Source organism: Centruroides sculpturatus, unplaced genomic scaffold (assembly GCF_000671375.1).
Source record: "Centruroides sculpturatus isolate CEXI.00-Female unplaced genomic scaffold, Cexi_2.0 scaffold164, whole genome shotgun sequence".
Lineage (NCBI taxonomy): Eukaryota > Metazoa > Arthropoda > Arachnida > Scorpiones > Buthidae > Centruroides > Centruroides sculpturatus.
In genome coordinates this window covers 907,567-914,169 of record NW_019384679.1, presented here as the reverse complement: position 1 = coordinate 914,169, position 6,603 = coordinate 907,567, and the positions used below count along the sequence as shown (strand labels likewise).

The window sequence follows — 6,603 nt, the reverse complement described above, 5'->3', positions numbered from 1 at the left end:
AAACGCTTTTCTAGTGATATTACGACTTCAATATTTGTGGCGGACAGACGTAAAGTCTAATAAAATGACTGAAACTTGATTTTTATTTTTCCATATACTTTTTTGACAGACGACGTATAATCGGGAACGACATAACTCGAAACGACGTAAGTCAAGGTATACCTGTAATGAATTATCATTATCTTTAGAAATGACATAGATAATTTTTCAAGTCCTTCTAAGACAGATTTGGAATGTTCTGGGAACAGATTAAAAGAAAATGTCCAATCTAATTATGAAATAATTCTGATAAAGAAATTTTGCCATACTGGATCTAATAATAGCAGAATAGCTTTAAATATTGATCCTGAAAAGTGCTTAAAAATTTTAACAGAAGCTTTCACTAACAAAACATGTAAGTTTTATCTGTTTTAATTTTTAATTATATTAGAGACCAATCATTTCGTATATTAAATTTTCCATTATTATTATTATTATTATTATTGTTGAAAAGGACAGAAAAGCCTCGTATCTTTACCAGAAATAAATAGAGAGAACAACAGAGTTGAGAATAATGATGTCAATAACATAAACAAACACCTTTTCTCTATTACAGCACAACGTTTAATACATTAAAAATATTTTCGACTGTTTTAAGCGATCTTCTTCAGTTCAAATTTGAACCATATAACGAACAAAGTATTCGAACTAATACAAAAATTCAAAGCACTTATTCAAAACTTAACATTAAAGCGCATGCCTGTACTCATAAAATGAATAGATTAAACCAAAATAATTAAAAATAAACCAAAAATTATATATCAAGAAATATTATAAAAACAATTAATGATGCCACCTACGCAGTTGCAACAGTTAATCTATGTTATCATATAAGGATTTCCAGGCCATTGATAAACCTTCAGCATCCCTGTGAGTGATGCACTGCGCGGTCATATGCGCCTTGTGTATCTCAACTTTTTCCAGGTATTTCACCACTTGCATTGATCTTGTAGGTCTAATAATCGCTGCCTGATCCCAGTATACTGCAATTCCTTGCTGCTTTGCAAATGATATCAATGCTATTCTCTCCCACATTCAAAACTTTAGTGCAATTGGAGTTTTTAATTGTAATAAATTGTATTATAGAAAAAAATTAATATTAATTTTAAAAATATTAGTTTGGAAGACTTGCCAAAAAGTCTGATTTATTATTATAAAAATAAAGTTGTGTTGACTAATGAAGAATGTAAAAGAATATGTCTAGAAAGCAAAGTAAATAAAATATTATGGAAGGAGGAGAGAGACAAAAGAATTACAGGCAGTATGCGCAATAATGTTTATACACATCGTTTCAATTTTAATCCAAATTGGTTTGAAAAATTTTCAAAATGCAATATTTTTGGGGAAATGAAAATACAGCATATGGCCTTTTGCATGAAAATGATGCAAGAGTATTATATTCTTCATGTTCTGGCAAGAGAATGTAGAATTTGGCCTGATTATTTTACCAGCTTTGCCATGGTTGGGATATATCCCTGATGGAATAATAATGAAACAAAATATTCCAACTTCTCTTTTAGAAATAAAGTGTCCAGTAAAGGGAAAGAATGAACCTATCTGAGTCTTAGTTCAAAAGAATGTGTTGAAATTTATTGCCATTAATGGTAAAAATGTTGAATTAAGAAAGAGACATAAGTATTATGTTTAGGTTCAGCTAGGGTTGCTAATAACTAATTTGTCAGGGTGTGATTTTGTAATAAATGAATTAATTATTAAATGATGATTATATTTCTTTTGAAGTAAAAAAAGATAATGAATTTTTAAATAAATTTATTTCAATATTAAAAGAAATATATTTTAATAAAATGCTTCTATTTTTTGTTACTAATAAAATGAGTAGTGTATACAATAAAAGTGTATAAATATTGTAAATATAAACATTTAAAAAATTTTTTTCTTTCTAATTCATAATGCTTGTTTGATATGGATGTTTTAAAATATCTTTTTATTAAATGAAAATTGTAAAAAAATCTTGTGTGTGATAATGTATTAAAAATATAAACAATTACACAATTATTAAAATTATTTTTATTTACAATATGGTAATTCTTGAATTAAAATTTGTCATCTGACAGTATAGAAGAAAGATTTCCTACAGCTGTTGTAATAATTAAAAGTTCAACAACAACAAAAGTGATTTTCAAGGGAAGTCTTGCTGAAGATATTTTAAACTATTTAATTCTTTGGATAAATCTTTCAATGTGCACTCTGGCACATGCAATACCTTTGCTCTCACTGCTTCACATTTATTTAATTGTTTATTTTTTTTCAAAAATGGTGGTTGATTTACTTCTATTCCTTTTTCTAAACAAAGTTCATCAATTAAAAAGTCTTTATCAACCATCATAGAATCACTATAAGATGTTAATAAATTCGAGATTTCACTCTGTTCAAAGATTGCCTTGTCAGAAGTTCTATCTCCATATGCATTACTTAAAAATATTGCATTTCCATGTATCGAAACACCTATTAAAAATGTTACGGTTGTGTTACCTTTATAGTGTGAATAGCAACGTATTTGACACTTTAAACACTCTGGTCTCTGCACTCTAATTTCCGAGCAGTCCAAAATTACTCTTTCATTACGAAACTTATTGAAACATTTTAGGCATATTTTCTAAAATATTTATTTTTGATGGCCAAACAATTGCACACTTAAGTATTGAAGCAAGAATTTTCACACCTGAGTAAAATATTCTACTTGCAGTTGGTACAGAACAATGAAAAAATAAAGATATAACAGAAAAAGAAATATTTAATTTCATTTTGATTAGGACCATAAAAATTACATACATCACTAAAAAGTTTAACAATAGAATTAAATAAATCAAAAGTGGGTATACCAGTAATGGAATTTAGTTGGGATTCTGCCTTAATGAAATTACATATGTTTACCAAAAATTTTGCAGTGGATATTTGTATGCCAACTGATCTGTGATATTTTAAATTTTTACCATAATTAGAATTGCATTATGTTAAAAGTGTTTCAGCAGCTTCTCTATCACTAATTTCATACTCAATTGCATGGCAAGTTTCTTCTGTTTGATACATTGTTTCTGAAAACTTATTTCTTTTAATTCTTTTAGAACATGTTTTTGTGCAAACACTGTTCTCCAGCAAAAGTAAACTTGGTATGGCAGTTTTCTTTAATTGTCTTCTTTTACATGCATATGCTAAAATTTAAATCAGAATTATTTCAAAAAATTTCTATATCGTTTCACAATTTGAATAGAATTACAGAATTACATTTTACTGAAGATAATCCTAGTGTACATTAAAAATGAATACAAATACTAAATTACTTAATATTTAGACTATGCAATCTTTTTCAGTTTGATTTTTTAATACTATTGAATTACAATATTCTAAACATATTTATAAAAACAAGATAGCATACTTATATGACAAAATATAATCTTCACAGGTAAAATGTTTCGAACCTATTACCATATATTTTGTCTTTTTTGCCAATTCTTAGCAGTTGAATCCACTCTTTCCATCAGTTACATTTATAAGATTCTCTGAATTCTGATTTACAAAAAAATCATCTGTTTTTTCATGTGGGAATACATTAAAACTTATATCGGGATCATGTATGGCTTTGGAATTACAATTTGGAACACAACAGAAAGCTTTACTTTTTCTTTTACTATTCTTCTTTACTGCTGACAATACACAAGGAACATTCAAATGACCCAGATAAAATAGTTTTGTTTTTAAACACCAGAGGGCAAGCATCTGATGAAAAATGCAAACTGCAGCTTTCTCTATTGGAAAGAACACTCTTAATTCTTTGGCTGGTGTTTCCCTCTCCATGGCTTGATATAAATAGGCAAATTTATCATGATTGTCTAAATTTGCCCAGAATCCTACACTTCAAATTATCATCAAATGTGGGTAAATTTATTTTCAGATAACAATACACTTTGATAAACTGATGCACTACTTGTCTGTAACAATGAAGGAACAAGTATGTTAAATAGAATGGAATTCTCTATTTTTGTTTTAAGACCATTCAATTTATCATTAAAAGTCTCCATATATTAGTATGTTTCTCCAATTCAACTATTTCGCCTTCAGTCATATCAATATCTTCAGTTTCTATAAAAAGTATTTCTTTTCAACTGTTACCATTAATTTTCCCTTTTTCTCAATTAAGCTTAAATTTATAATTCTTTTGTTAGCTGATAACTCAATTTCTTTCTCAAACACATTACTTGCTTTCATAAACAATCTTCTATGCTTCACTTTTAACTTCTCCATGTTTAAAAATAAATAAAATTTACTTTGCAACCACATTCTGTTAGAGACCAGTTATTTCCAATGCACTATTTTATTTACTCTGCTTTTTTCTTATAAGATTTGAATACTGAACAAAAAAAACATTGGATTGTTTGTTATGGCAACCAACAAGTAGTCTAAATATGACAACAACATTGTAAACAATAATTTGTACATGAAATAAGATAAATACATTAATATGTTTTTATCAATTAATTAATAAATTCAAAATACGGTAGAGCGTCATTTATCCGAATCAATTGGAGACTAGGGTTGTTTGGATAACTTATTTTTTGGATAACCGATTATGTACAAAAAAATATATTAACCTATCCCATATTGAAATTTTTCTCCATTGTGTGTCGTTTTGCATTGAACTTTCATCAATGATAAGCCTAACATAAATTTTTTTAAATAATAATCGTGGCTATTGTATTGTTAAAAATTATTTCTTTATTTTTACAAATAAAATAAATATATTGAAAAATATTAAAAAAATATATATTTTGGAGGTTAATCTAGTATCAAAAATGTTCAATTCAGTACGATACAGTCCAACTGGAACACTTTTGGTTGATTGGCTTTCGGATAAATGACGCTCTACTGTACTCATTTATGTGAACAACAATGCACATAGCACAATAACATAGATAAAAACAAACTGTAAATTTCAACAAAATAATAATTCTAGCAAACAGACCAACATTGGTAATAATTTGGCCTAACTTTCGCATCTACATTGCTACATTGGAGTAAATAACACGTACAGTAATCACTATCTTTACAAACTCAACGACATTAGAAGTTCCCATCCAATTTCAGTTAACCTACTACCTCAGCAGATGCTTACCTAGGAGAACATTTAGGCCAAAGAGTATTTTAATGCTGAGACTTCAGTAGTGGACAATCATTATGTGGATGATATTCATCCACCACTGAAAGCTAATCCACAAATCACTGCTCCATGATGTAGGAAAAAAGGTATGCAGCTGTTAGAAGACACCTGAGAAAGTATTACAAATGGAGCAAGATGCCATAGAGGTGGAGATCCAGTTTCGCTGCTGGAACTGGAACTATTGAAACTGATCCAATTGCAGAACTGCTCTCACAGAATGATTCCATCAGAATTGTTAAGCTAGGCTGTTCCTCAAAATCATTATGTAACATTGGAATTACTTAGTCTGTTGGACTAGACAGTCTCTGGTCAGTTTTATATAGGATATAAAATATTTGTCTCTCTATTCTTTGTTTTTTGATTGATCTGCTCCAAATTATTCTTGTTTAACTTGGAATCTAAGGAAAATAAAAAATATCATGAAATCCAGACACCCCATTCTTCCCGATTTGATCTCCTTGATACTTTGCAATAAGCATAATAATTGTAAGCTAAAATAATCAATTTGTAATATGATTTTTATTTTAACATTTAGCCACTTTCCAGTTTGGACAGGCAATGCTGGATGTATCTGTTGATTACTAATAAACCAAATAATTACAAACTCTAATAAGAATATCCATTCTTAAAATATCTTCGTAAACTTGAAATACTCTAAACCAGTGGTTCCCAAACATTTTTGATTTTCAGCACCCTTGCCAAATCCAGATTTCCCTAAAGCACCCTATGTCAAAATCTAACAAGTATAATTTGCAAAATAGCCAATATTTTTTAAATTAAAGAGTTAGGATGTTAAGTAAAAAATAAATAAAACATGTATTTAAGATAACGAAAAAATGTGATTGAACAAATTCAATTAATTATAATTAGTGAGATGGATGAGCCTGTTGATTGCTGCAGATTTTCTCAAATCTTGGGATCAAACTGGACACAGCCACCCTCACTTCCTTCTCCACATTGATTTTTCTGTGATGCTTAGTTTTTATCACAGTTACAAACAAGAAGTTGCAAATTGAATTAATTCTCTGAGCTTTACCACTCAGAAGGAATATTCATCTTTTACTGATATTCAAAATTCAGTTAATTCCATACTGCTAAATTTTGTTTTCAATGTATTGTTGCAAGACAACTCAATAAGATTCTCTTCTGCAGCAGTAAATTCAGATGGATCACTGGCATCTTGAATCCATGCAAATTTATCAATATTATCATTTTGAAAATATTTCTGAAACCAGGTGATAAGCTGTGATAAATGTTCTTCAAAACTAAATTTCATACCTCAAGAGAAATGAACTCCACTGGAGGTCAAAAACATTCAAGGGAAAACATTCTTTCCCCCTTTGTATTCATTTATTTTACTTTTCCATAGTTTTAATTTTTTTTTATAA

The 6,603-nt window shown here is 28.7% G+C and overlaps 1 pseudogene; it reads right to left on the bottom strand.

The window, feature by feature from the left end:
• Nucleotides 1–2,086: 2,086 nt before the first annotated feature.
• On the bottom strand, nt 2,087–3,460 carry LOC111626935 (annotated as a pseudogene).
• Nucleotides 3,461–6,603: the final 3,143 nt, after the last annotated feature.